The sequence below is a fragment of the Herpailurus yagouaroundi genome, unplaced genomic scaffold (assembly GCF_014898765.1).
Source record: "Herpailurus yagouaroundi ecotype Mexico unplaced genomic scaffold, PumYag 28, whole genome shotgun sequence".
Classification (NCBI taxonomy): Eukaryota; Metazoa; Chordata; class Mammalia; order Carnivora; family Felidae; genus Herpailurus; species Herpailurus yagouaroundi.
In genome coordinates this window covers 9,391,576-9,414,181 of record NW_024412376.1, presented here as the reverse complement: position 1 = coordinate 9,414,181, position 22,606 = coordinate 9,391,576, and positions in this window count along the sequence as shown.

The window sequence follows — 22,606 nt, the reverse complement described above, 5'->3', positions numbered from 1 at the left end:
TAAGAGCATTAAATAAAAAGAATTTGCATAAAACGGGATTAAAAAGAATTGGGAAAAAATTACAAATTAAAAGATCTAATAAAGATTACTGGAAAATAAATGAACACGGCAACAAGAAGGGTTGTGCATGGAACAATAAATACATTATAGTACCGCGAGAGGGAAACATCAGAGAGAAACCGCAGAGCGAGGAAAATAAAAGAGGAACAATCATTTAAAGTTCAGCCCACAGAGGAACCAAGAAGATGGAGATAAAAAGGATAAAGGAGGCGAGTAAGTGACAGATATTAATACAATACACAGAAGGCATGAGAGAACCATTCAAAGTGTAAAAGAGGGATGGTAGGTGACAGTCAGAGGCGTGGTAGGAAATGCACACTGCACCCAGGCAGAGCTTTTTTTTTTTTTTTTTTTTTTTTTTTAACCAAAGCGGGGGAAAATCCAAGAAAGCATTCAAAATTGCTTTAGGTAGCACTGACAGGATGATAAAGGCGTTTTCAAATTTGTAATTAAGAGTTTATTCGTGCATAAAGGCAGCCTTTGCAATATTAGGAAAGTAAAGTCAGGGACCCTTTTATCTCTAAACATCTAGAGAGCCAACCCTGACTGTCTGACTGTCTGCATGCACAATTCAACTGTTATCTACCTCCTGGAAGGAAGTACCCTGGGACTTTGTGTTCAAATATCAAAGGAACATGGTTCTGAACTTTTTCTTCATACATACGACGTGAATTTCAGCATGCTTGGAAGAACAGGACTGCGTTCTGAGTAGATGGCTGTCAGTAGTGTGGTGATTTTCTTGCACTGTACATAACACTTTCTGCAATTCCAAGACCCAAGCCACGTTAGCAAGTAGAAAAACAATCGCCTCTTCCACGATGTCCAGCTGTCCCCATCTCAAGTAGCTAGGTATCAGTATCTACTTACCTGGGGCCTCCTTCTGGCATCCATTATGTCGGACACACCTCCACCAGTACGACCTTCACATATATCCAAACTGCAGGTGATTGCTTCTGGACAGAAGACCTTCTCTTCTACCTAAACCACAGGTGGAGGGCTGTCTTCATTCTGTTACCTGCATGATCCTATCATTGTATTTCAAGAATCATCCAGATCTGAAGCATCGTACAATGCTAGGTTAGAAAGAGACTGGGGTTATCAAATAATCCACGCTCTTATTCACAGATGGAAAAGTAAGGCCAACACTGGTGATGTGACTTTCTTCATCCAAAGGTGACCCTAATATACCAGAACCCCCTCCACAGATGGTTTATAAGGAACACATGGAAAAGATTTTATTATATTTAGATAGGTCATGTGAAAAATAATCTCTCAAAACTTTCATATGAAGGTAAAGAAATTAAATCAAAAATGAACCTGCTATGGAGTACTTAGCTATATAAACAAGTCAAACATATTTTATTGTATTAGGGCCACAGGCTCCCAATCTTTCTTGGTTCTCAGTGCCCTTAATGTCTCAGTAATTTTCTGTGATACTCTTGGGCAAAATGTTAACAAAAACAAAAACAAAACAAACAAAAATACCTATGGGTTCAGTTTATTAGGAAGACAGAAGGAAAGAGAAAAGAAGATGGTAGTTTCAAACAACTTAGTATTTAATCCTTAACAACTTAGTAGCTAGCTGAAAAAATAATACACATGGAATGAATGACAAAAAGATTATTTCATTCCTTTTCTTTTTTTAATTTGAGAGAGAGAGAGAGCGTGCATGTGTGAGAGCGAGAGTGGGGCAGGGAGAGAGGGAGACAGAAGATCTGAAGCAGGCTCTGTGCTGACAGCAGAGAGACCGATGCAGGCTTGAACTCACAACTGTGAGATCATGGCCTGAGTCGAAGTTGGACACTTACCCAATTGAGTCACCCAGGCATCCTTTCACTTATTTTATTCTTTTTTTTTTTAATTTTTTTTTAACGTTTATTTATTTTTGGGACAGAGAGAGACAGAGCATGAATGGGGGAGGGGCAGAGAGAGAGGGAGACACAGAATCGGAAGCAGGCTCCAGGCTCTGAGCCATCAGCCCAGAGCCTGATGCGGGGCTCGAACTCACGGACCGCGAGATCGTGACCTGGCTGAAGTCGGACGCTTAACCGACTGAGCCACCCAGGCGCCCCTCACTTATTTTATTCTTAACTCCAGTACTGGCTAATGGGATGTGTACCCATGTTGGGCATTACACAACTTCTCAGACCTTGGAGTCAGATTTCATAGTGCCATCCTCATTTCTTTTCACGCCAGTTATCACACCATATTTGATTTTTATACATGCCAAAATGAAGGATATATGATATACGCCACTGAACAGAAGGTAGCCTGCTTTTGTGTTGAAACTGTGATCTAACTCTAGCTAGTAAACAGTGCCCAATAAATGTCAACTATTATTGTGTTTACTTTGAACATTTAAAATATCCCATTATGCTCCTGTCAATTCACTGTGGTGTTTTTCTGCCACTTTTGCACAGGTTTTGGGATCCACAGATCGAGGTCCTTGCTTTGATCTTAAAGGAAGATTTATTTTTATTAATGAGGATAAAGGGAAAGTGTCTAAACCCTGAAAACAAAATCAAAAGTAGCTCCCTTCTGTATTTTAATGAATTATGAACAAATAAAAGAAACTTCATGTCTTTATATTTTCAGTTAAGAATTTCCTAAGCAGCCTGCAGGGATATCTTGAGGTCTGGACCCAAGTTCTGGAACAAAACTCCAAAGTCATCTAACTAGATCTAAATCATTCAATGCTTATTCTTGTTCTTATTATTGCTTATTCTTTTTTAAAAATTTTAAAAATGTTTTTATTTATTTTTGAGACAGAGAGAGACAGAGCATGAGCAGGGGAGGGGCAGAGAGAGAGGGAGACACAGAATCCGAAGCAGGCTCCAGGCTCTGAGCTGTCAGCACAGAGCCCGATACGGGTCTCAAACCCACGAACTGTGAGATCATGACCTGAGCTAACGTTGGACGCTCAACCGACTGAGCCACCCAGGTGCCCCTTATTATTGCTTATTCTTGTTCTCAAACTTACTTGTTTCTTTTCATTGCTTTGATGAATTTCCAAAGCAGGAGACAAGAACGCATCTTCTATAAAATATAAAGAAAAATTTCGACAGAATTCCTCTTAATCATCAAATCTATCTTCATAATAGTGGTGTAGCGTTGCAGTAATTTCCTTTCCAATACCTGCTTTGATCCACACGGCACCATATGAGGCGGGCAAAGACATCGCCAGTACTTCTATTTGACCTCCTATAGACTTACAATAATGGTAGTAGATAATCAGTGCATCAATTGATAAATCAAAAGGCTTTATTGAGTATCAACCCTATATCAGCATTATGCCCGAAACTCTGGAATTCAAGGGAAGTCTAAAACATCCTTCTTCCTCAAAAGAAGATTTTATGCTAACCGTTGCGAAAGATGGTACACACACATAAAACAATTAATGAGTCATGATAGGAAGCAACAGCAGACAATAGCGTTACCAGAGCAATTAAAGAATGGAACTACAGAGAGTAACTGGCAGGTGTGCTGTGCTAACAATAAATACAAAGTGAGTTAAGCCAGAGAGAGATCAATGTGGCTGCAGTCATCCGGGAAGCTTTATGCTCAGTGAGAAGGTCACCAGTTGAGAATCTCAAGGACACTCCAAGTCCACTTACCTAATTTATATCTGGAATAACTAGAAGGACCGAAAAGATTAAGGGCATCCATTTTTAGTGTCCGTTTTGTTATTATTGTTCACCGTCACCCTGTAGCAAAGTTGACGGGTACACACTAATCTTCATATGGCAATCAAGAGATAATTCTAAGAAAATAGAGTCAAATAGATTAATCTTTCTCTGTAATTTCCTAAAAAGTATGTTCAGAGTTTAACATAACTAAAATAGGGTGGCATTTTTTTTTAAGCTAGGGAAAATAGACCAATATGAGAGAAAGATGGCTAAAAGAGAAATCCTGGAATTAAACTTATTCCAGCCAAATTTAGGAAGGATATCACATCTCAAAAGTCCAGGATAAGTAATGTTGAACAGGCAATCAACTAGTTCAGACACACTTTCAAACACAATTTGTGTCAGCCCCTAAGTGCAAGAGCAGAGAGCATATAACAAAGATATAAGGGAGAGCACAGATTCTGACTCCCCACCAAGAGGCTAGATGGTTTGGGGAGGGGGCATAAAGTCTCCAGTCCTACCATTAGATATACAATGCATTCATTGAAAAAAAAAAAAAAAAAAGCTACCTTCTCATCAATTATACTAAAATATCAGCTATCTCTTCCTCACCTTTTAAATATCATATTTTCTTTATAAATGTTTATTTATTTAGAGAGAGAGCGGGGAGAAAGAGAGCAAGGGGCAGAGAGAGACAGAGGGAGTGAGAGAATCCCAAGCAGGTTCCCGCTGTCAACACAGAGACTGACACGGGGCTTGATTTCACAAACTGTGAAATCATGACCTGAGCTGAAATCAAGAGTCGGACGCTTAATCTACTGAGCCACCCAGCATCCCTTAAATGTCATACTTTCTATAGTTAGGTACTATGTGCCCACTTCCCTCTTAGTTTACACTATTTTCCTTGTCCATGTCGTCTACTCCTACATCCTCAGCTACTATATAAAATTTAGATGCTAAACAAGACAAATACCAACCTTTACTTTTAACCCAATACCTTGTGGTCTGAATACTTGGTGTCTCTCTTTCTCAGGCTCAATATGAATACATTTAAAATCATTGCTTTCCTCTGTTTGACTCTATATTTCTATATATTCCAGTCTTGTGAACGAGACAGAAACCTTGGAGTCATCTCTGACTCTTCCCTCTTACTTATGGCCACATCCAAACTGTCTCCCACTATTTCTCCTTTTCTTTATTTTTAAAGAATTTGACTGCAGTATAACTGATCTACACCCAATTGTACATATGTAATGTATACAATTTGATAAGCTTGAATGTATGCATACACCCATGAAACCATCACGACAATCAAGAAAATAGACATCTTATCCATCATCTCCAAAAGTTGTGGTCACTTGTTTCTTTGTTTGTGGTAGGACAGTTAACATGAGATTTTCAGTCTTAGCATAAGTGCAAGAGACAATATTTTTGACTATGGGTTTTAGGCAATATAGTGGGTCTCTAGAACTAATTTATCTGGTATAACAAACTATTTACCAATTTGACAATGACCCTACCCTTCCTCCTATCTTATGTGTTTGCTGTAATGATTAAATGTGATAGTTCATATCAAATGCAGTGGAAAGAGGCTACCACATATTGTACCTTACGTGAGTGTTACCTAGTGTTGTCCTTACTTGTTATTCAGCCAGAGGTGATGAGGAAGATAGCTTGCAGTGGGACAAGCTAGTCTGATAAAGGTCACAACTCAGGCAACAATAAAATAGGGACATTATACAGAAAGTTTTTGGAGAAACCTGGTTTTCAAAATAATAAGATGGAAATAATGTTATATAATTATTATAAAATGGCATAAGAAAGTCAGAGCCCACATGAGTTCTAGCTTTAGCTAAATTCAACACAAAGGGGGGCTTTAAAAGTTATTTTATGAAGGAAAAGATAAAAGACCTTCAGCTTGGCATTGATTATACAATGACAGTGGACAAAAGTTATAAAGACAAATTCATCAATTCACCCTTAATTTCCAAAGAACACGATCATCAAGCTAATTGAATGAGTGAATGAGTAGATAGATAGATAGATAGATAGATAGATAGATAGATAAAATAAATATATATTGACAATACATATTGATAAGAGGGAATTGGAGTCTTAGAAAAGTTAAATGTTTTACTGAGAACATCTTTTATTCTAAATGAAACCAAGGTACTGAAGCCTCTGATATATAAGCAAGAAACTTTGAGAATACATGAAAATTGAGGATGTGTAATACAATTTTCAAGAAGTGGAAGAGGTGAATTTATTTAAATTGCTAACAATGAGTCTGATATGCATTCTGGTCCACAGTTCAGAACTACTCTGTGAAAGGGTGTTTTGTGGGCATTTAGAAAAGGAAGCAGGGATCTAATGAGATAATAGAGTGTATCTTTAAAAGAGAATTATCTAGGACAAGGGAAGGAAAAGACTTGTTCCACCCTGATGATTATGTTCACTTTGGGCACCAATTTTTTAGTGATAATCTGGAGGCCATTTAAAATAGATCAGAATAGCAGGAAGGTTCAAAGAAACACACATGAGAAGGAATAGTTAGATGAAATTATAGCTGTGTAATTTTTAAGGGTTGTTATTTTTAAAGAATTTTCTATATAATCCTAAATATTACAACTCAGTGTTCATGGGAATCAGCATTAACTATTCCTTCCCCTTTTTAAATATATTCTTTTTTTCTTTAACATCTTTATTCAGATGTAATTTGTATACCATATAATCCATCCATATAAGGAATGGGAGAAAAGGGTACCTGGGTGTCTCAGTTGGTTAAGCATCCAACTCTTGATTTCTGCTCACAATCGTGAGATGGAGCCCCACATCGGGCTCCATGCTGAGCATGGAGACTGCTTGAGATTCTTTCTCTCCCTCTCTCTCTGTTCCTCTCCTGCTCATGCACATGTGTGCACACACTCTCTCTCTCTCTCAAAATAAATAAATGTTTTTTAAAAATGGGAGAAAATATTTGCAAATCATACATCCGATAAGGGGTTAATGTCTAAAATGTAAAGAACTCACACAACTCAGATACAAAAACAAAAATAATTCAATTAAAAACTGTGCAAAGGATCTAGACATTTTTCCAAAGAAGACATACACATGGCCAACAGGTATATGGAAAGGTGCTCAACATCACTAGTCATCAGGGAAATGCAAATCAAAATCACGATGAGATCTTACACCTGTGAGAATGATAAATTGTCAATTTCTCCCCTCAATTCTATAAAGCTTTTGCTTCATGTATATTGATGCTTTGTTTTTAGGTGTTTTTAATTGTTCTGCCTTTATGGCAGATTAATCCTTTTATCATTATAAATTTCCCTCTATTTCTAGTTACATTCTTTGTTTTGAAGTCTTTGTTTCACGTTAGTATAGCTACTCCATCTTTCTGTGGTTACTGTTTGCATGCTACAATTTTTCTAGCCTTTTACATTTAATCTACTTTTATCTTTGAATCTAAAGTGTGGCTCTTCTGGGCAGCATGCAATTGGATTTTGATTTTTTTGTTGTTGTTATTGTTTTAATCCAGTCTGACAAAGTCTGCTTTTTGACTGGATTTTGTTTAATCCTTTCACACTCAACATTATTTTTTATAGTGTTGGATTCATTCCTGATGCTTTACTTTTTCCTTTACATGTGTCTTGTGTCTATTTGTTCCTCTCTTACGACCTATTGCTTTTTTTTAAATTAAGCAAATATTTTCTATTAAATTTCTTTAGTGATATTTTTCACTTGTTTTTAAATTTAGGTTTTTAGTGGTCACTCTACAGTTTGCCATATATATCTTAACTAATTAGAATTAGCTTTAAGTTTACAGTACTTTTTAATTCTAGTAAGACACAAACATTACTATTATATAGCTATATTCATTTTCCTCCTGTTTATGGGATAATTGTACATATTACATCTAGTAATGCTACAAATTGAATGATACACTGTTATAATGATCACTTCACACAATTTTCTGTCTTTTAAAGCAAGTGAGAAAAGGGTAAGTATGTGTTTATGACTTATGATATATTAACTTCCTTTTATAACCTTTCTTTCTCTTTCTTTCTCTTTCTTTCTTTCTTTCTTTCTTTCTTTCTTTCTTTCTTTCTTTCTTTCTTTCTTTCTTTTTCTTTCTTTCTTTCTTTCTTTCTTTCTTTCTTTCTTTCTTTCTTTCTTTTGGAGAGCATAAGTGGAGGAGGGGCAGAGGGAGAGAGAATCTTAAGCAGGCTCCATATTCAGCATGGAGTGAGGGGTTTAATCCCATGACTCTGGGATCACAACCTGAGCCGAAATCAGGGGTCAGACTCTCAACCCACTGAGCCACCAAGGTGCCTATAACATTTCTAATAGATTCAGGTTACTATCTCAGCTTTGCTCCCACCTATCATACCTTTCTTTAAAAAAAATTTTTAATGTTTACTCATCTTTGAAAGGGGTGGGGGAGGGGCAGACAGGGGCGGAGAGACACAGAACCTGAAGCAGGCTCCAGGCTCTGAGTTATCAGCACAGAGCCTAAGGAGGGGCTCAAACTCATGTACTGTGAGACTGTGACCTGCACTGAAGAAAGCTTAACTGACCGAGCCACCCAGGCGCCCCTCCTTCATACCTTTCTTTACTTCTTCAATTATGTTTCCTTTTGTTCTTTAAATATAAAATATAGGGGCGCCTGGGTGGCGCAGTCGGTTAAGCGTCCGACTTCAACCAGGTCACGATCTCACGGTCCGTGAGTTCGAGCCCCGCGTCGGGCTCTGGGCTGATGGCTCAGAGCCTGGAGCCTGTTTCCGATTCTGTGTCTCCCTCTCTCTCTGCCCCTCCCCCGTTCATGCTCTGTCTCTCTCTGTCCCAAAAATAAATAAACGTTGAAAAAAAAATTAAAAAAAAAATAAATATAAAATATAATTATATTTTGTTCTTTAAATATAATATTCTTTAAATATATTTAAATATATTTATACTTTTAAGTTTGTTTTTTTAATTCTTAAAGACAGCATCTGGTCAATTTTCCCTGCAGTTTTTGTTGCATGATTTTTGTTTGTTGTTTGTTTTTCCGGCATACTGGTCATACTTTCCTGTTTCTGTGCATATGCCATCTTTTCTTACGGAAACTGGATGTTTTATATAAGATATTGTAGCAACTCTGAGTAGTGCTGAGGGCTTGTTATTGTTATTTGCTTATTTATTTCTTTAGTGCTAGTGACATTACCTCAGTGACATAGATTTCTCTCTTTTGATGTTAAGCTTCCGATAATGTTACTCAAGGAGGTATAGCTTTGGCTATGCCCCAGAGCTCCCAGATGAAAGCTTATCCTGGACAACCCTTGTTTTTAGCCTTGTGAGAGCCAACCCTACAAACCCAGCCAAGCCCAGTTAGACTTCTCACCTACCGAAATGTGAGTTAACAAATTCTGTTTAAGTCCCCACATTAGTGATTATTGTTACGCATTAGTGGAAAACTGATATAATGATTAACTAATCTCCAAGGATTCTTTCTAAAAGGGAAAGCAGATGGTCATTCTTCCATGCTTCCCAGCAACTTTAGAAGAAAATTTGAACTTAGCACCATGTCCAAGGCCTCAGCCAATTAAGTCACCTTGCTCAAATCAAATGGTGAATTTTCATTCCTTCTATAATCCAGGCATGTGATTGCACAAAACACTCTTGTCCCTTCATGCTTTTAAAATGAAATCTGGGGGCGCCTGGGTGGCGCAGTCGGTTAAGCGTCTGACTTCAGCCAGGTCACGATCTCGCGGTCCGTGAGTTCGAGCCCCGCGTCGGGCTCTGGGCTGATGGCTCAGAGCCTGGAGCCTGTTTCCGATTCTGTGTCTCCTTCTCTCTCTGCCCCTCCCCCGTTCATGCTCTGTCTCTCTCTGTCCCAAAAATAAATAAACGTTGAAAAAAAAAAATAAAATGAAATCTGAACTCTTATCAGTGAGCACCTACATTCTGCTCCTCCTCTCTGCTTCTTGGATTTATCTAGTATCACGTTCCTCTTACTTAGTGTGCTTCCAGCCACCCAGCCACACATGTTTTCTTCATGCAGCCTTTGAACTTCTTCTTCCCTTTGCCTGAAATGCTCTTTTCCAGATCATTGCTTGGCTGGATAATTCTTGTCATTCAGAGATCAACTTAAATGGCACGTTTTCAGAGATGCCCTCCCTGAACACTTAGTCTAAAGAGCTTTCAAGTCACACTCTCACATCATCCCATTTTACTTTAACCATACCACTTAACTACCAAAATAGTTTCTTGATTATTTATTTACATCTTTCTACTCCAGCCACAACACACATGCACACACACACACACACACACTAAAATACTGATTCTATGAAAACAAACACCTAGATCATCTTGTTTAATTACTTTCCTATTTTTAGGAAAAAAAACATATAAAGAGCACTTAGTGTTTGAATGACATTAATTAATATTCTCACCACTGTAGGTAGAAGGTTTTTAAGTATGGTTTCCCAGTGTCCAACCTGCTCAACCATACATAAGAGGTAGCCACAAAAGAGGTACTGAGGCGTAAAGCACACAAAAAAAAAAAACCACACAGCCCTGTTTTATGACTATGATTTCGTCTTCATAAGAGAGTTATAGAGGTGGTGAGGTGAGTGAGAAGTTTTTTACCGAAACTTATTTCCCCCAGTGCTCAAGAGTACATAATGTATTGCCTTGGTAAAAGGCTTGAACACTCTCATATTAGAACCATGGCACGTATTATATCTGCAGAAAGTTGGGGTGGGGGTTTGTGGCTGATTTATTCAGTAGGATAATATAATTATGCTAATCATTGTCTTATAATAAATTAGTAGCAATAAAATTATGTAATTAAGATGTTGCCAGTACTTTTGGCCTGGCAACCAGAAAGCTGAAATTCACTGAGTAATCTACATAATAGATATATCAAGGAGTATATTTTTCTAAAAGCTTGCCTGACTAATGTTGGCATAGGATTCTTTAGTAAAGATGATATAAATCACTCAAATCATATAATGTGAACTTAAAACAAACTCAAAAATAAATTAAATCCCAATAATCATAAGATACCAATTACCAAGAAAATCCGTATTTGAAAGGAGATATTTAGCACTTAGGAGTTTGAGGCTCATTGGCATAGGAGTGAAAGGTTTTCCATGGGAAATATTTTGGTGACACATGTCGGCAAAAATGTAACTAACCTCAATCATGGAGTGACATTTTCTAAAGGAAGTCATCTCTGGATCTGGTATTAAACAATCATTGCTACCTACACAGTTTTGCACAAGTTGATTAAATTCCACAAGCCTCAATTTTTACTTCTATAACACACATACAAAATAATAATAATAGCAACGTGCCTTCCCATCTCATCTAACAGCTTGGGCCTCAAATGAAAAAATTAGGTAATCTAATATCTTAAGCTGCAATACATTATTAAAAGTGATTTACACATTTTACGTAATAATGCTCTACAGATTTGCTAGGCATTGAGTACCCAAATGCACCGTAATCTTCTAACTCATTTCTATTTTGTTTTCACAGCATAAATTGCTACAGAAATCTAATAAAAATTAAATAGAAGAAGAGATATATTATGTCTGAACCTGCTGGTTTTTCCTTTATAACCCAGGGACACTGAGGGCCCGGGATCAAAGGCCAATGTGAATTTCTATAGATAGGTTAACGTAGCAGACCTCAATGTTGGAAATGTTCATCTCCCCAAGTTCAAGTCTCCAAAGTAACATATAACTGAAGAACTTCTCCCTGCTCCTGAATGGGCCTCTCGCCATAAGGTTATATTTGTCCTGTGGCCTTTTGCTTTCCATCCTGACATTTCCTCTCCATGTGGCATTTCTGTCACTGCATCTAAGTCCCGAGAGGCCTAAGCAGCAGCAGTCACAGCTGGCAGGAGTGATTTCTATAAAGCATTTCAGGGGGAAAGGTGCTTCATCCACCTACAATGCTATCATGATCAGTCATCTCAGCAAAATCAGAGTTGAGCCTCCTTCTAGTGTGTCGCCAGCTGCAAACCACTGATATCCTTTTGATATGGATTTCTTGATTGTTAAACTAGAATAAAATGTATATTGCTTTGATAAAAAATGCATGTGGAAAAGCTTCTTATTTGAAGGATTAAAAGTAAAATCTGTTTTTGTTCTAATTTCCTTCTGTTCTATTTGAACAGCAGGAGTGCAGACTTCTTTTTACTATCCTTCTGCTCAGAGCAATGGGATTTTGATATTAAACAAAAGAAGGGATTTACTTCAGATATCCCAGTCCAGGCCAAGGAACCAGAGCTATGAGTCAGTGACATGAAAATTGGACTTTGTTACATGAGATGCAACTCTAGATATTTTTTCCTTAATTGACTCAGTGACTGCAGAAAAGTTCATTTACTGTAATCAATATTACTTTACATTGTGTCTCAATCAAAAACTCCTTTCCCATGGTCAATAGCAATTAGACAGATGGACAGAAAATGGCAGCATCAATGGTGATGAGACTTGAGATTTATACCTCCTGCTCTTCTTAAAAAAATATATAAACACATGCCAAGGAAACAGCTTATTGCAGTATATTGAATCTGCACCATTGCAGGGAGGATCTAGAATAGGCTTTGGGGAAAAAGTCAGAAAAATCACATGTCAGGAAGCTGAGATGAAAAAATTTCTTGAAACCTTTATCTGTGATGTCCTCTTAAGTTATCCAAGATATAATCAACAGGTAAAACACTGAAGCAGAAGACTCAGGAAGGATACAACTGGGATATAAATTGGTAACTTCTAGATATTTCCAAGGAAATAGAATAATTTCACTGGAAGAGAATTTAAAGATAGGTGGATCTAGTTTTCATAAAGAACTATGGTTGGCGATCGTTGGAAAGACAATGAAGATAAAAGGAAATTATAGAAGAAGGCATACTCAACAGAGGTGATGAGAAAGGCGGGAGCTTCTATAAAGAAGTGAATGGTTTGTCTGAATAATCATAGGGAAGTATATACCTTCTGCTGGAGGATGTCAACCTGACTATACTCATGCACATAACACCTCCAACATCTGCTCTGCGATTTGTTTTCGGATTTTTCTCTTTGATCCTTTTTTTAAACCTAGATTGGATGGTTTGGACCAATAGTTTCCACACTTGATCTTAGCCAAAAGGCTGAGAAGCGATGGACCAATAGTTTCCAGATGACAGGACTGTAGTGACACAGAGATACAGGTTCCTAAGTGCTGTTAGGTGGGACGAGCTAAGTCATACAAGGAACAGGACCGGCACTGGAAGCCGGGAAGCAGTAGCAATGCTGCCTGGGGGCTGCAGCGGAGAGGGATGGAGACTAAGGACCAGGTCTCCCCAGCATGCCCGAAGTAGCCACATTGGATCAAAGCAAATATGAAAACAAAACTATATGAGCAAATACAAGCTGCATAGATAGTGGTTAATACAGTAGCAATGTCCTGGAACTGGTAATCTATATGAAGTTCATAGGAGAACATCGTTATAAACCAACTGCAGGACATCAAGTCTTGGGGAATATAAAAGAAACACACTTAACCATTACAGCTTCCCAAATTTTCTGGAGATTTCTCTTCATAACAATAGTAGGTCCTCCAAAACAGGAAAAATGGGAGGGAGGGAGGGAGGGAGGGAGGGAGGGAGGGAGGGAAGGAAGGAAGGAAGGAAGGAAGGAAGGAAGGAAGGAAGGAAGGAAACACCTGGAAATACCTGAAACACTTTCTGGTTTGAAAAAGTTTTAGGACTATATTGCAAATGCTTTCAAATACTCATGAACATAATCTCCTTTCACACCCCTTAACTTTCTTTGACCATCCATCTTCTGGCTTCTAATCTTATCATTCCTCTCCATCAGGAGAATCTTTTGAAAATGCAATGAATTAGGTAATATCATTCTCCTACCTAAACTCTTTTAACAACTTCCTGTTTTGTTCTGAATCCATTCAAAACTTCCAATGGCCTGGAAGGACCTGCAAGATATGCCCCCTCACCCCTGTAGCTTTATGCCCTGTTTCTCCCTGTAGCTTTCAGTTCCCAATACAACAAGCATGTCACCTGCAGGCTTAACACATCCATTCCCTTCTATTGAAAACGTTACCTAGTGCCTGGGAGATTCTGAGACTGACTTTTTTTAATGTTTATTTATTCTTACAGAGAGAGAGAGAGAGAGAGAGAGAGAGAGAGAGAGAGAGATCATGAGCAGGGGAGGGACAGAGAGACAGAGGGAGACACAAAATCCGAAGCAGGCTCCAGGCTCTGAGCTGTCAGCATAGAGCCCGACATGGGGCTCAAACTCACAAACCATGAGATTCTAATCTGAGCCAAAGTCGGATGCTTAACTGACTGAGCCACCCAGGTGTCCCTGAGACTGACTTTTCTTACCAGATGATTTGTTGGAATTTGTATGTCATGAAGAGGGATAGAATTAACCAGAAGCCCTGATAATCTCCCACCATACTTCTTTTATTGTATGCAAATTGGCATTTATGGGTGTCCCACCTTAATTCTTAGTGGTAATAATTCACCAATAAGTATCTGATGAGATTTTAGGAAGCCCTGAAAAGAGGAAAAGAGGGAGACAGATGGAAAACCAACTACTACATGTATAGTGATAAGAATGAAAAATTATCAGGGATTCAGGTAGGAATAATAAGCTAAAAATGGCTAAGGAAAGAGACTGTTGTCTACAGCAGGAGAAACCTGAGGAAGGAAGGAATATGAAATCATGAAAGCAAAGTACCAATGGGTATAAAAAGTGAATGAGAAATTGCTGAATGGGATATAAATAGCCACAGAGAGCGAGGGAATGTAAACAAAGGAGAAAGCCCAGTGAGATATATACTGCTTACTGCTTACATTTTGAATTGACTTTTATGACATCAGAAAAGGAAAATGAGCAAAAGGAACCTTTTTGAAGCTTTTAAAAATTATGATTCTTAAAAACTTGAGTAATTGTGAAATTAACATACAAGCCAAGCTCCCATTGGTCCAAAACTCAACTGCACTAACATTCTTATATTCTAAAGGGGGAAAACAGACACTAGCACTTCAGACAGGTTCATTTCCTTCGATTGTGCTATTTATTCTCTGCAGTGCAATGCCTTTCATAAATGATCTTTTGTCAAAAAAATGCTTTATGTGCAATGCACATGCATCTTGTTGAAAATAAAACAATGCTTTTACCATTCTAGCTTCATCCAGACATCTAGTACAAGTCTGCTGTTGTCTTAAGCTATATTGTGTCCCTACCTTCTCACTTAACACAAAGATCCAATTTATAACCACCCAGATAGTCAGGGCCATTTGTCTCTCATGAGGATGTACACAAATGTGGGAGGCACAAATGGTTTTGCGATGCTTGTCACAGTCCATTGAAAGTTGGAGATGAATCAACAACAAAGAGGACATTTAAATTATTTTGATTTCAATTTACTGCTACACCCACAAGTCTCTCTAAGTAATAGGGAAAATAAATAATCATTCTGTAACAGGAAAACCACCCATCCTTTACAACAACCAAAAGGGCTATAATAATTGCAGGGACTTCCATGGGCCACACTGTGAAGTAAAATCCATCACAAATGGCACTGATACTCCAGGTTCAAAACTGAGCTCAGATGATTTTGTCTTTGGCTGTATTTTTCTACTGAGCCATGAACCAAACAAAAGTTTTGGGATTCTGTTTCTTTCTTTCTAAGGCCTTAGTGAAACAAGATAAACAGAATAGAATTTATACAGTTTCTCAAATGACTTACTTGGAACAAAACTGGAATACAAAATATTTTAGAAACTGAAATAACATTTTCATTTTGGTACTTCCAATTGTATGCTATGTAATCATACCATTGACCCTTGCACAACATAGGGATTAGGGACACCAAAGCTCTCACAAAGTCAAAAATGTGTGTATAACTTTTGACCCCTCAAAAACTTAATAGTGTTGATAGCCCACTATTGACCAGAATCCTTACCAATAACATAAACTGTCAATTAACACATATTTGAATGTTATGTATTATATAATATATTCTTACAGCAGTATATAATAATAAAGTAAGCTAGAGAAATCAAAATATTATTAAATCATAAGAGAAACTACATTTACAGTACTGTACTTTATTTATCCAAAAAAACTCTACCTGTAAGTAAACCTAAACAGTTCAAACCCACATTGTTCAAGGGTCAACTGTATACACAGATAGGGGTGTGTGTGTGTGTGTGTGTGTGTGTGTGTGTGTGTGTGTACCACATGGATATTAGCTATTTGAAGATTGATTTGGGAGGTATAAATGAGTAACAATATCTTTCTCTTTTTACAACACTGTAGTAAATGAAATAACATGTCAGGAATTTCTTAAAGAGCCTCGTACATTGTAGGTCCTAAATTCCTGCTAGTTCCTTCCCCCTTCTAGATACTGGATTGTTAAGAAAGGGGGTTAAATAAAGTTCACTTGTGCTAATTCTGTCTTCACCAAAATATTTAAATACCTGCTATGTACGAGAAACCTCTAGATAAAGAATTTTACTTGCTCTTTACAAATGGGCAGGCATTCCCAATTTAGGGGAAAAGAAGGGAAGGCTGAGTAAAACAAACTCATCTCAATGCAGACAGCTGAACAGTGGCAGAGGTGGTGGGGATGAAAATCTCTACCCAGGGATTTTGACACCTCTTACAGGTTGAATTGTTTCCTTCCAAAGCGATATGTTGAAGTCTTAACCCCTAAGACCTCAGAATGTCTTATTTAGAAAAAAGGTGGTTGACGAGATCATACTAGAGGGGGATGAGCCCTTAATCCAACACAAGTGGTGTCCTTGTAAGAGGAGAACAGAGACACACAGAATAAAACATCTATGTGACGATGGAACAGAGATTGGAGTGACACATCTACAAGCAAGGAGCACGGGAATTTCCAGCAAATGCTGGAAGAAGCAAAGATGAATTCTCCCTCTACAGATTTCAGACAGAGTATGGCTCTACCAGCGCCTTCATTTCAGACTTCTGGCCTCCAGAACTGTGTGGTTTACCAAAGGACCTGGCATTTACTCTAGAAGTTTAAGCAAGAACAAATGTGTGCCAGGTGAAGTGATTTTTAAGGTCAGATTACCGTTTCATTTCTGTTGGTGGATATGGAGTTGGTAGTGATGGTGTTGTTTGGGTAACCATCAGCTCTCTAGAGTCACCTTAAATTATGGTGAGTTTATTTTAAGGATACACATGGGAATAAATGGACAAGGATGTCAGCCACCTGGCCAAGAGCCAGTAAGACCCAGGCAAAGCCAAAGATCTCTCGAGCCCTCTACCATTAAATCGTATCTGCCTCTCTGTCCACTTACTTTTCTCCTGACAATTTGGTGATTTCTCCTTATATTTTCTAACACAAACTCTAGGAAAGGAGTCACATTGGCTTACCTAATAATCATCATTTACATGCGGGCAGTATTTTTCCTACCAAGCCATGTCAGAGGCTACTGGTCTTCTTCCTAGTCCATCTTCAAGGCATTTCTAAGGAAAAGATAACAGGTGGGTCAATCCTAGGAGACACTATTCAGATGACAGGCTTTCCAAAGGAAATTTGTAATATAGTTGTCAAGGGTCCTATATGTCTATCTGAATAATTCTCATTTAATTCTTTGGATTGCAATCAAAAGATGCTTTTGCGGGGCGCCTGGGTGGCGCAGTCGGTTAAGCGTCCGACTTCAGCGAGGTCACGATCTCGCGGTCCGTGAGTTCGAGCCCCGCGTCGGGCTCTGGGCTGATGGTTCAGAGTCTGGAGCCTGTTTCCGATTCTGTGTCTCCCTCTCTCTCTGCCCCTCCCCCATTCATGCTCTGTCTCTCTCTGTCCCAAAAATAAATAAAACGTTGAAAAAAAAAAAAAAAGATGCTTTTGCACAGAGAAGTGTCATAATTAGTTTTGCTTTTTAGGAAGACAACAACAGGGCCTGTGAGAAGTAAAGACTGAAACGCATTGAGGCTTGTGGTCAAGAAAGTAGCAAGAGGCTTGGCAAGAGTCTGGGCTAGTTAAGGGCAGAACCCAGTGTTTCTCTACCATCCACCCCTTTGGTGATGATATACCATGTTTGTATACTTGGGGGAAAAACACTCAGAACCCCCAAGAAACTTGTCTTTCCTAATGATTTTCGCAGCTTGAGTTATATAGATTCTTTTTGCTTCAGAAAAGCAAAGCATCAACCAGAACACCCTTCACAAAATGGCTATGTAATAAAGCTTAAGGACAGAGCAAATCCATTTTGCTTTGGGTACAAGACAACCCACATATTATTGTCATCTTCCTTCTGCTTTACTGTTTTTCTTTTAATTAAAATTCAACTTTCTTGGAGTTACAAGGGTTCTAGGTTTCATCACTATCAAGCCACTTTCGAGGAGGGGAGAAGTTGGTTTGGCAAGAGTGGAGGACCAGGATCCCCATATACAATAGGCATAGAGCAGAAAACAAAGTCTAGCATCACCCAGGATTTTTTTTCCTTACCTTTCAAACTGTTATTTTATTTATTTTATTTTAAATTTATTTTATTTATTTTTAATTTTTTTCATGTTTATTCAGTTTTGAGAGACAGAGAGCAAGCAGGTGTGGGGCAGAGAGAGAGAGAGGGAGATACAGAATCCGAAGTAGGCTCCAGGCTCTGAGCCGTCAGCACAGAGCCTGACACAGGGCTTGAACTCACGAGCTGTGAGATCATGACCTGAACTGAAGTCAGATGCCCAACTGACTGAGCCACCCAGGCGCCCTTCAAGCTGTTATTTTAAATAAACAAATACCAAGTATTCCCGAGCAATAGGAAAAGCAAAGAAGTTGTTGGGGCTTTTTGGTTCTGCTTTTCATCTCTCAGTGAGTTCCCTAATAGTTCCTTTGACAAGTAACATGCTTTTCCTCGTATGATCAAAATCACTGAAGAATAGGCAGTTCTCCTTTCCTTTATCACCCTGCTCTATCTCTGCCGCCCAAGGAGATTGTTTTTTTATTCCCAAATAAAATCATCGAAGGCCACCCACTAAAAAGGAGATGTTTTATACTGAGTAATTATGCCAAGATCATTTCATTAACCCTTCATTACCCTCAAATCTGATTTGACCTTCCCAGAAAAGAACATAATTGAAAATATAGGAAATCTATAGCAGCAAATGACAGAGCTGGAAGAGACATGCTTGCATGGTGTCGGATGGGAAAATGCACCTTGAGGGGTGCCGCCTGACCTTTTCAAGAAATCCACAGTCATAATTTCGTACTAAAAGCATCCCGAGTTTCCAAAGAGACCACAGGAAGAAGAGACGAGGGCAACATGTTATAGTCAGATGCACTCATTCTTTGTTTACACAGAGCGTTTTGTGCAGTTTGTGCAGCAAGTCAGATGGAAAGCCTGGATTCAAATTTCCCAGTGGACAAGTTACCTCCCCCATCACATGTACTCCTGCTTAGTTCCTAAGCCACAGAGGATTGTGAAGATGAAATGTAAGACTGTGGATAACGCTCTAAGAAGAGGGTCTAGCATATGCAGACTCTTGAAAAAATGCTAGCTCTTCAAGGTCAGGTAGGCAAGTCACTTCCCTTGCACTAAAAGGAGTTGTTGACCCTAACGTAGAGCACTTACATTCCTTTGATTAATTTGGTTAGTTGATTTTTGATTTGGGGTAAATATTGAAGTATTTATTTCCTCAATCTCCATTTTGTTGCAATATTACACAACTATTCCTGGCTTCTCCTGTTGTCCTCCAAAGGAAGAACATGTTAGCCTCCATTGCATGTCGAGCCACAGGTACAGGACAGGACAGAGATGATGGTTATTTTATCCAATTTTAGAATTCATCAGCCATGGAAGGATTTAGCCATTTACTATGTTGGGAAAGTTTGTTGATACTAGTCAGGCAGACTTGAGTCTAAGCCTTGTTTGTTTAGTAATGTTAATGTACTTATGGGGCGCCTGGGTGACTCAGTCGGTTAAGAGTCCAACTTCAGCTCAGGTCATAATCTCACGTTCCCTGAGTTTGAACCCCATGTCGGGCTCTGTGCTGAGAGCTTGGAGACTGGAACCTGCTTCATTCTGTGTTTTCCTCTCATTTTGCCTCCTCCCCACTTGCGTTCTGTCTCTCTCTCTCTCTCAAAAAATAAACATTAAAAAAATTAAAACAAAAAAACCCGTATGTACTTTCCATCTTCATTTATTAGCTGGGAATGATAGAATTTATACATAGTGTTAACAAGAGGATTAAGTATAGCATTTTAAATTTTATTTCATTTCAGACTCACTAGAGAATTTTAAAAACAACAGAGTTCCTTCATCCAGCTTCCCCTAACGTTAACACCTTGTAACCCAGTGTAATTATCAACATCAGGAAATTTACATTGACAATTCAAATTCAGAGATTATTAACTACTCTATAACACATGATTCAAAAGTCATCAATTTTCCTACCTATGTCCTTTTCCTGGTGTAGGATCCAATTCAGGATTCTGTATTACATTTACTCTTCAAATCTACTTAATGTGCTCCATTCGGTGAGAGTTTCTCAGACTTGGTCTTTCACGACCTTGATTCTTTTGAATAGCATTAATCAGTTAATTTTTAGACTATCCCTCAATTTGGGCCATCTAATGTTTCCTCATGATTAGATTATGGTTATACATTTTCAGCAAGAATGCCAAATCTGATGTTGTATTCGTCTCAATGCATCGTAACAGGAGCCCCATGATATTAGTGTGTATTATTACTGGTGATACTAATTTTGATCATTTGGTTAAGGCGGGGCCCTCATTTTGCCACTGTAAATTTACGCTTTTCCTTTTGTAATTAATATCCTTTTGCTATTATTGTTTATTTTGTAGCTCAGTTACCCAAGACTTGGCCTTGGAAATATGTTATTAGTCCCTGTACTATTTGAGCGTGCTCTCAACTTTTTCAACTTTACCTTACTTTCTCATGCTACAAAGGAGTATTCTGGGCTCAATTTGTATTTTTTTTTTCCTGTCCCAGCCTTGAAATCAGTTATTTCTCCAAGGACCCCTGGTCCCTTTTGTTGAAAAAGGGCATTTACAAGTCAATATCTGTATGTATTTGTCCCCTCAGTAGATAGCACTAGGAAATTATATATATATATACACTATACTATAGTGTACTATAACATAATTACTAATATTACATAGAATTAATATATAAATGATATTAATGCATTAATATATTAATTGTTTCTAGGTATTCTCAGCAGATAGTACTAGGAAATTATATATATTATTAATGTATCATATATAATTAATATATTAATTTTATACTCATATTATATGTAAATTATCTATAGATCTTCTGCATTTACACATGTACATTACTATATGTGTCCATCTTTATATTTAAAAGAAAAATACAAGTTCGTGATGATTTCTGTTGTCCTCTAAAGTAGGAACTCCATTCCAGCACCACAGAGTTCAACTTAACATTTTGCCTTTCCTTATTTGTAACTCCCTTTTCGAACAATGAGAAGTGTGGTGCTTGTTAGTTACAATATAACCACTTGCTTGTTCAATCTTTGGATATATACAAAACTGTTTCAGAATTGCTCGACCAATTTCACTCTTGTGAAAACCAAATTTATGAAATAGAGAGCAGTATTTGTGTATATTTCTGTCTTTACTCTTATAGAATATATAATTAAAAAGCTATTTTCCAAATTATTTGAATTAGTTACTTTCTTCCCCTACTTATTTCAGTGCACCTATGTCATTTATTGGTAATACATTGGGTTCATTTGTTTGTATTCCATTTTGAATTCCTCTGGCAATCTGATTTTCCCTTCCTTCCTTCCTTCCTTCCTTCCTTCCTTCCTTCCTTCCTCTCTTTCTCTCTCTCTCTCTCTCTCTCTCTCTCTCTCTCTCTCTCTCATTTTCAGGTATTCTCAAAATGTCAGAACTATAACAAAAACTATACTCAGAGAAGTGCAACTCTCCCCTCATCCTTTTATTCTTTGTACCCCGATCCCACCCTCTGCTCTCCCCCTTTAGGTAACCAGTCTTGCTACTTTCTGGTGTATCCTTTCTGTATTTATTTTTTGCACAAATGATCAGCTGCATATATATTTTCTTATATCTCTTTCTTTCTTACACAAAAGTAGTATACCATAGGTATTCATATGTTCTTTTCCCCCCTCACTTAACAATCTATTCAAAACATTTCTTTATATCACTTTGCAGAGATCTTTCTCATTCTTTTTGATAACTGCATACTTCTCTATTAGAAGATACACCATAGCTTATTTAATCCCTCTCGTAGGCACGGGCATTTGGGATGTTTCCAATATTTTACATTCATAAAGATTAATCTTGTACATATGCCTTTTTGTATTGTTGGAAGTTTTACAATATTTTTAAAGTTTCTGGTAATTGGTAAAAGTTGTGCAAACTTCCAAGCACATAGAAGGCCTAAACTCTCACCTGAGCTACATTCCAGGGGGAGATTATTACCAGCTGTCCATGTCAGGTGCATAAACAGAAAAAAAATGGGGTGCCTGGGTGGTTTAGTCGGTTAAGCGACCAATCCTGGTTTTGGTTCAGGTCATGATCTCACAGTTGGTGAGTTCAAGTCCTGCACTGGGTTCCATGCTGACAGTGCGGAGCCTGCTTGGGATTCTCTCTCTCCCTCTCTTTCTGCCTCTCCCCTGCTCCTTCTCTCTCTCTTTCTCTCTCTCTCTCTCTCTCTGTTTTCTCTCTCTCTCAAAAATAAATAAATATACTTTTTTAAAAATGAGGGGGGGGGGAGAAACATCCCCAACCGAGAAAGATTAAAACTCAAGAGGCAATTCCAAGTACTACATCTATTGAGGAGAACAAAGAGAGCTAAACATGGCCTGGCATAATCAGCAAAGCCAGTTGAATCAGGGTGTTTGAGAAGAAAATCAGAGCCAGAAGAGTCTGAGGCC